Raw genomic sequence first — 6,000 nt, 5'->3', positions numbered from 1 at the left:
ATCTCCCAAGAAGTTCTTTCTTTATTGCCATTAAGATGGGCTCAGCAGTTTTAATGATGCACTCGCAAGAAATAGTATTTGGAGCAAAAGAGAGCATCAAGAGGCAAATTCAAAACACATTTAAGTCTAAAATGCTTCCTATTCATAGGAATCTTGTAAATAAACAAGTTCATGAAGAGCAAAGTAACAAGCATAGGAAGATAAAACAAGTGTAGCTTCAAAAAAATTAGCACATAGAGAGGTGTTTTAGTAACATGAAAATTTCTACAACCATATTTTCCTCTCTCATAATAATTTTCAGTAGCATCATGAGCAAACTCAACAATGTAACTATCACATAAAGCATTCTTATCATGAGTCTCATGCATAAAATTATTACTCTCCACGTAAGCATAATCAATTTTATTAGTTGTAGTGGGAGCAAATTCAACAAAGTGGCTATCATCATATATAGGAGGCATATTGTAATCATAAAAGAAAATTTTCTCCTCAATGCTTGGGGGACTAAAAAGATCATGCTCAACAGAGCCAGCTTCCCCAAGCTTAGAATTTTCCATAGCATTAGCAACAATGGTGTTCAAAGCATCCATAGTAATAACATTCCCATTAGCATGCCTATAAAGTTCCATGGGTTTTTTAATTCTCTCTTCAAACACATCATGTCCTAATTCAAGATAAAGTTCATAAAGATCTCTCATATTTTTGTTGTTTTCCATTATGCTTAACTAGTGAAATAAAAACATGCATGATATTAAGTAAAGTAAAACAAGTAACTAATTTTTTTGTGTTTTTGATATAGCAAACAAGATAGCAAATAAAGTAAGACTAGCAACTAATTTTTTTGTATTTTGATTTAGTGCAGAAAACAAAGTAGTAAATAAAACTAAGCAAGACAAAAACAAAGTAAAGAGATTGGGATGTGGAGACTCCCCTTGCAGCGTGTCTTGATCTCCCCGGCAACGGTGCCAGAAAAAGAGCTTGATGGCGTGTAATTCACACGTTCGTTGGGAACCCCAAGAGGAAGGTATGATGCGCACAGCAGCAAGTTTTCCCTCAGAAAGAAACCAAGGTTTATCGAACCAGGAGGAGCCAAGAAGCACGTTGAAGGTTGATGGCGGCGGGATGTAGTGCGGCGCAACACCAGGGATTCCGGCGCCAACGTGGAACCTGCACAACACAACCAAAGTACTTTGCCCCAACGAAACAGTGAGGTTGTCAATCTCACCGGCTTGCTATAACAAAGGATTAACCGTATTGTGTGGAAGATGATTGTTTGCAGAAAACAGTAGAACAGTATTGCAGTAGATTGTATTTCAGTATAGAGAATTGGACCGGGGTCCACAGTTCACTAGAGGTGTCTCTCCCATAAGATAAACAGCATGTTGGGTGAACAAATTACAGTTGGGCAATTGACAAATAAAGTGGGCATGACCATGCACATACATATTATGATGAGTATAGTGAGATTTAATTGAGCATTACGACAAAGTACATAGACCGCCATCCAGCATGCATCTATGCCTAAAAAGTCCACCTTCAGGTTATCATCCGAACCCCCTCCAGTATTAAGTTGCTAACAACAGACAATTGCATTAAGTATTGCGCGTAATGTAATCAGTGACTACATCCTTGAATATAGCACCAATGTTTTATCTCTAGTGGCAACAGCACATCCACAACCTTAGAACTTTCTGTCACTGTCCCAGATATCAATGGAGGCATGAACCCACTATCGAGCATAAATACTCCCTCTTGGAGTTACAAGCATCTACTTGGCCAGAGCATCTACTAGTAACGGAGAGCATGCAAGATCATAAACAACACATAGATATAACTTTGATAATCAACATAACAAGTATTCTCTATTCATCAGATCCCAACAAACGCAACATATAGAATTACAGATAGATGATCTTGATCATGTTAGGCAGCTCACAAGATCCGACAATTAAGCACAATGGGGAGAAGACAACCATCTAGCTACTGCTATGGACCCATAGTCCAGGGGTAGACTACTCACACATCACTCCGGAGGCGACCATGGCGGCGTAGAGTCCTCCGGGAGATGAATCCCCTCTCCGGCAGGGTGCCGGAGGCGATCTCCTGGATCCCCCGAGATGGGATCGGCGGCGGCGGCGTCTCTGGAAGGTTTTCCGTATCGTGGCTCTCGGTACTGGGGGTTTCGCGACGGAGGCTTTAAGTAGGCGGAAGGGTAGGTCAGGAGGCGGCACGAGGGGCCCACACCACAGGGCCGCGCGGCCAAAGGGGGGGCCGCGCCGCCCTAGGGTGTGATCACCTCGTGGCCCCACTTCGTCTCCTCTTCGGTCTTCTGGAAGCTTCGTGGCAAAATAGGACCCTGGACGTTGATTTCGTCCAATTCCGAGAATATTTCGTTACTAGGATTTCTGAAACCAAAAACAGCAGAAAACAGCAACTGGCACTTCGGCATCTTGTTAATAGGTTAGTTCCAGAAAATGCACGAATATGACATAAAGTGTGCATAAAACATGTAGATATCATCAATAATGTGGCATGGAACATAAGAAATTATCGATACGTCGGAGACGTATCAGCGGGAAACATGTGTCCTTAATTATCTCGTTTGCATCCACCAGCCGGGACTAAAGGACACATGCGTCCTTATCCCACCGACATGATTAGTCCCGGTTACACATGCATCCTTATCCCACCGATAGAAAATGAAAATAGAAAATTTGTTAATTGAAGATTGGACTAAAGGTTACACATTTTGATAGAACATAGAAGATCGAACATAGTCTAAAAAATATTGAAAATACAATTAAAATAGATAAATGACTAGTCTAGTCTACTCGTCGTCGGAGGTTGTCTCGGTCCAAATGTAGTCCCACCGAGGGTCGTTGTCGGCCCAAGTTGTATTCAGGTTGTCGAGCTCGAACTCGGCGACGACCCGACGGTGGCGCCCGTCGGACCTACGCTATGCGCTGAGGTCAGTGAAGAACGCGTCGGTGTTGTCGACCTCGCTGGGGAACTGTGCCCTCCACTGGCGCATCAACTCCTCGTCGTGCTCGGCGATGGCGATCCGGCGCTGCACCTGCCGGCGGCGAAGACAGTCCTCGTCGTCGACGAGGCACGACGCTGGTGCGAGGAACTCCACCTCCTCTAGCGATTCGACGTCCGAAAAGTTCATGTCGCGTCGTGACCGCCAAAATCGCCACGCGGGCGCGTCTTAAGCGTGCACTGCCAACTCCGGCGTGTTGTACGTGCCAAGGGTGAGGCGGAAGCCGCCGGCGCGCATCTCGGCGTAGAACCTACCATTCGAACGCGCTCGGATGCTGCAGAAACCAAACGACCCGCGACGGCGCGGCGGCATCCCGGAGACGGCAGCGATGCGTGGTGGGGGAAGTAACGAGAGGTGGTTGGTTGGTTGCGCGGAGGTGAAGTTTCCGTGGCGGTTGCTTGCGCGCGCACACGGCGCTTTATAGCGCGCGCGAAGCGACACGGCAAGTTTGACGCGCCGGATACCGCAATGGCGACGCGTGGAAGCGGCGGGGCATGGCACGTGGAAGCAGCAGCGACACCTGGCGCCGGGAAGCGGCGGGGCGTGGAAAGTGGCAAGGGGAAGCGACGAGGCGTGGCACGTGGAAGCGGCGGCGGGTACATGGCTTTAAATTCAAATTCATAAGTTATTCGAGTTAATGGCACCCGCGGTCACACAACTTGTCTCACATGTGCACTTAAGTCACACATGTTGCAAAACAAACTAACCGGTCACACAACTTGCGAAACGTGTGCACCCCTGGTCACAAAACGGTTTGATGTCTGGTTTTTGCCAAAAAACCAGTCACACGCGGGCCACGTGAGGTAGACGGGGCATTCAAAATTTACACAAACCCCCCTATTTTTTTTCCTCCTTTCAACGCAGTCCAGTTTGGCCATGTTTGGCAGCAAAAGGAGAGTCATTTTACAGCTGGAATAGTTGTGTTTCGAATAAACATGTTTTGAAATAGCGTTTGACCGGTTCTGTGCAAAATTTGACTGAACCACGCACCTTGTGTGGCCCGCGCGTGACCGGTTTTTTCCAAAACCCGGACATCAAACCGTTTTGTGACCTGGGATGCACACGTTTCGCAAGTTGTGTGACCGGTTAGTTTGTTTTGCAACATGTGTGACTTAAGTGCACATGTAAGACAAGTTTTGTGACTGTGGGTGCCATTAACTCAATTCATAAGTTATTCAAATTCATATTCAAATTCATATGTAAATTATACTTTTATTAGATAGAGATTTCTTTTCTGAATATTTTGATATATCATATGTCATTTTTTTATTTGAAATAAGGCGGGAAACAAAAATAATTTGAAGGGCACATACAAATTTTCCTTTAATCCCGGTTCGAGCCACGAACCGGGACTAAAGGCCTATTTTGCGTGCGAAGGCAGCAGGACAGGCGAAAAAGGCCTTTGGTCTCGGTGCATGGCATGAACCGGGACCAAAGGGGGGCCCTATAACTGCTCATCTCCTTCCTCCACGCAGATCAATCGCGCGGAGGAGCAGTTTCACAGCGCCGCCAGGCTGCCAAACCCGCACGTCGTGTCGATGCCACCATCCGTCCCCGCCGCCCATGCCGATGCCGCCACCGACGATGCCGGTGCCCCCGCCACCTCTCTCCGCGCGCACGCCCGAGCCTCCTCTTCTTCTTCGCACGGGCCCGCCGGCCGAGTCTCTTCTCCCTGTCACCGCGCGCATCGTCCGCCTCCGGCCGCCGTCCGCCTCTATGCCGACCACCACGCCTTCCACGCGCCGCCGCGCCGCCGGTACCGCCTCTCCCCTCTCTCCTCCGGCCAGCCGCCGGCCGCCGGCCGGCCGGCCGACCCCTTTTATTTTTTTTATTTTTTTGTTACTTACAAATATTGATATTAGTTAGTATTGTTAGTGAATTAGTAGTATTTGTAATTAGTTAGTATTGTTAGTGATGAGGGCTGGCTTCCCGATCTTTCACGATGCACCTTGATGATCCATAGGACCGATAGATCTTGAACTCCCTTGACAGATTCAAGGATACTCAAGCACATATGATTACTCTTGACAACTCAAGAACTCACACATCTTTATTGGATAACTAGACGAACATCCAAGATGCCGTCATAAGGCCAACCACGCAGGGATGGTGATAACTGGAACCCAAGGTTCTACATGATCTGAATCAAAACTAGACTCACTCAAACCCTAGCCGCCCTACCTCCTTATATGAGGGGGAGGGTGGCCGGCCGGCCAACCCCTATTGGGTTGGGGCGCCCACATATGGGCCTAACCCTAATTCGACTTGGACAGGCCCAAGTCAAATGGACTCTATTAAAATCCTAATTTGGCCCACCACATGATCTTGCTACATTATTATTTCCTAATAACAAGACTATAATAAAATACCGATACAACCTTAGACCTAATTATCATATCAATGGCTGTCGTAGTGTACCTGGCCTGGATATCCATATCATCTCTCCCCTTCTTCAAGAAGCGTTGTCCCCAATGCGTGAGGGACTGCTAGAAAAAGGGTAGCGTCAGATAAGAACGTCGCCGAACTTCATCCTCAAGCCTCGCCAGTCTTCCACACCTCATCCACCCTCTCGACTAGCTTGTCTTGAACTTGGCGCCCCTTTGGTCTTCGACGCTAGCAACCTGAATTGAAGACACAAGCATCCTCCCAAATGCCACTGAAGCGCGCCATACAAATCACCCAAACAAACAGAACAAACTCATGTCCGCTATGGATCCAAATAAGCGGAACACAGATGAGTACGCACTCTCTTGGATCACCAATGTCTTCCTTCTATGAAGAATTTTTTTTATACAGTCATCGACACAAAAGCAACAACAACAGCAGCAAAAAGCAGCAGCAGCCGCCGGCCTGGACGCCGATCCTGCTGAACGGGTCAGTCAGGGACCCGGTCCAACCGGCCTGGGCACCGGTGCATCCGGCCTGGGGCCCGGTTGACCGGCCGAGGCACCGGGCGAACC

Source organism: Lolium perenne, chromosome 3 (genome assembly GCF_019359855.2).
Source record: "Lolium perenne isolate Kyuss_39 chromosome 3, Kyuss_2.0, whole genome shotgun sequence".
Lineage (NCBI taxonomy): Eukaryota > Viridiplantae > Streptophyta > Magnoliopsida > Poales > Poaceae > Lolium > Lolium perenne.
This window is presented reverse-complemented; position numbering follows the sequence as displayed.